Source organism: Gavialis gangeticus, unplaced genomic scaffold (assembly GCF_001723915.1).
Source record: "Gavialis gangeticus isolate Ggan-Ray unplaced genomic scaffold, GavGan_comp1, whole genome shotgun sequence".
Classification (NCBI taxonomy): Eukaryota; Metazoa; Chordata; order Crocodylia; family Gavialidae; genus Gavialis; species Gavialis gangeticus.
In genome coordinates, this window is record NW_017729032.1 from 71086035 (window position 1) to 71088397 (window position 2363).

Genomic DNA, 2363 nt, shown 5'->3' on the forward strand with positions numbered 1-2363 from the left:
AAAAAAAAAAAAAAAAAAAAAAAAAATCAGCAGAACAGCTGCTCCTTATTTGACAGACGAGACGCATGGGGATAAGCTGCAATAAAGATAAACTTTTGCTGCTCATGCTCTGATAAAAGCCAGCAGAGCCTTAACGAGTAAAACTGGTGCTTCATTGCATATAATTGAATTCATGTTTCATGCTCTCTCCCTAAACACCCACCTCCCACAGACAGAATTAATGTGTGCTCCACTTCGTGCATTTTAGATGTAGGAACAGCTTTCCAATCATTACAGAAATAATGTTACTCTAGGAAACCATGATTATTTGATGCACAAAGAAGTTCAGTATAGATGACCATTCCAAACAGACTAGGAAGAAAAAAAATCAGAAGAATCAAAACCCCCTAAACGACTTGAGTCATGCTTTGCTTCTTTTCTCTTTTTGGCAAAGAAAAAAATGTGATAATTAGGATATTTAAGCAGGGATGATGGTAGCCATAACAACCCTTTATATAATTTAATACATTTAGGTTCTGATAGGCAGCAGGTCTTTCAGGAGCTGAAGCTGTGAATGCACAAACTTAACACAAAAGTTTGCTTACAAAGCAGAGACTTAAAAAAAGTCTAAAGAAAAAAGGTAAATGGCCCAGGTTCTCTGTGACAGCACTCCATTTTAGCTCAGGTCTTGCAATTAGGTGTTCCAGCATATTGTACAGCCCCATTCTAATGGGAACTGACTGTTTGGAATTAAAAATGTACTTGCTTGTTGTATTTTGCAATATAATTCAGTACTCATAAAATCTCAGGCTTAGTACCTGAAATCCTCCCAAAACAGGTTTGACACTTGTGACAGAAACTTCCCACATGAACCTATCTGTATGCTCCATACACTGACTGAAAAGGGACCACCTAGAAGAGACAAATACAGATTCCATATTCCTGCAGTCCTTGAAACTTTGGCTTTTCTGTTAGGTGTACTCATCTTATTAGCATCAATCCCTGTAAAGTCAATTCCTTTTATACAATATATTAACAGAGACAGAATATTAATTATAGTACATATAATTACTGCTCCATAACTATGCCATTCTGGCAAAGAAATCAGGGCTCAGTAACAGACTTCAAAGAATTCTAAATTCTTCCTTCTTTAAACCAAGCAATTCTTCACATGAAAAACAGTAACTTGGAAAGATTGCCACACAATGAAAAAAAATCTCAAAATTAAAGGTTGAAAATGTATTATCCATTAAGTAGCACTGACAGACTGCTATATTTTTAAACCCTAAATCTCAGGAATTGAGGACAGGACGTTATCAACTAAGGTTCCATCATCAAATAAAAAACACCTTCTTTTAGAGATCCTTAGCCATTTCCACCTGATACTTAAACTCTGTCCTCTTGATGCAATCAATTCTAACATATAATTTTCAGTTTCAATACAACTCTCTATCAATCTTTTCAATGTGTACCAGTTGCAAAAGGGCTTCATTCTCCTGCTGATTGCAAAGGTATCAGAAAAACTCAACAGTTTAGTAGATGAACAAAAAAAGAGAAAAGATTAACATTTTTTCTAGGTTACTATATATATATATATATATATATATATATATATATATATATAGTATTGAAACAATATGTTTGAAGTGGAATGAAACATCTTGTTCAACTCAAATTAAACAGTTCCATACCATTTTTGTGCTTCTTTATTAAAGGCAAAAAGCTAAATTGACAGGAAAAGGCGGAGTACGCAGTGGTTATACTTGCCGTATATAGCAGTGCTTAAGGCCCCCATATGGCACAGAGAAAGAAAAGAGAAGCTCAATCTCTTCTCCTGATTCAGAGCAGTGATTTAAACCTCAGTCTTTCACCTCTCCAGAATTCACTAGCCATGAGATGATAGGGGATTCAGACTGGCTTCTGTTTCTGCTATTCACTTCATATCAAAGTGAAGTTATTAAGAGCAGGTTAAACAAACACTTGACTAGAATGGTTTAAAGAGGGAAGGATCCTACTACCTTAAGCAAGGGTTGGGCTAGATGACCTTGTGAGGTCCCTTCCAGCTTTATTACTCTATGACTCTAAATAATCATCACAACAGAGATAGAAAGAAACATACTAGAGCCCAGTAGCTCACACATTTGAAACACCTGAGTTTCAGATCCAACAATCTTTAACTATTATGCAAAATACAAAAGAAAGAGAGATACTTCTCTTATTCACCAAGACTAAGGGTGTTTGGCAAGGCCAGCCTCCCCTCTACCCCTGCCTGACACCTAGGCAAGCCTGCCCCTTCCCAAGCAGCACCAGGTATCTTGCCAGTTGCAGGAGCCTGCTGAAGACACAAGTGTGTGTGTGTGTTGGGGGGGGGGGGGGGGGGGGGG

The 2363-nt window shown here is 37.3% G+C and overlaps 1 protein-coding gene across 3 annotated transcripts in view; it reads right to left on the reverse strand.

Annotated features, from left to right (window-relative positions):
* The window catches only part of DGKH (diacylglycerol kinase eta), a 283862-nt gene that overhangs the window by 68695 nt on the left and 212804 nt on the right, over positions 1–2363 (reverse strand). The window lies entirely within an intron of this gene.